Here is a 475-nt window from a genome sequence, read left to right as displayed (position 1 = left end):
AGCTCGCTTTTCCTTGCTTTTCTATACTGTATTAATAATCACTAAAACGATGTTCACATCATCTCTTAATGAATCACATACCATGGCGTAAAACTCACTTTTGAAAATCATTCACACCCTTTTTTGGGTCACATCAGGTCGTTATTGCGTCAACGCACGCATATATGATCACTTAAGGAAACCCAAATAAATATAACCTTACGAGGGCAATTCACATCGACCGAGTCATGTGGCCCCGTGAAGACTCATCCTCCTTGCAAAACGGAAGAAGCGATGGCCGGCAAAGGCGAATTGGACTGGAAAATAAAAAATAATCACTTTTTTGCGGTGTTGGCGGCAAAACGTGGGTGTGCAGGGGTGGGGGGTAGTCTTGCTACAGCGGCAGCGATGGCGGCGGCGGGAAAGGCAGTTTGGGATGAGAGGACTATGGGGGCCCACAGCGGACTACCGCCCGCGGTCCTGGTGAGGCAAGATC

The sequence above is a fragment of the Macrobrachium nipponense genome, chromosome 22, assembly GCF_015104395.2.
Source record: "Macrobrachium nipponense isolate FS-2020 chromosome 22, ASM1510439v2, whole genome shotgun sequence".
Classification (NCBI taxonomy): domain Eukaryota; kingdom Metazoa; phylum Arthropoda; class Malacostraca; order Decapoda; family Palaemonidae; genus Macrobrachium; species Macrobrachium nipponense.
The sequence above is the reverse complement of the archived record's forward strand: the minus strand, read 5'-3'. Positions refer to the sequence as shown.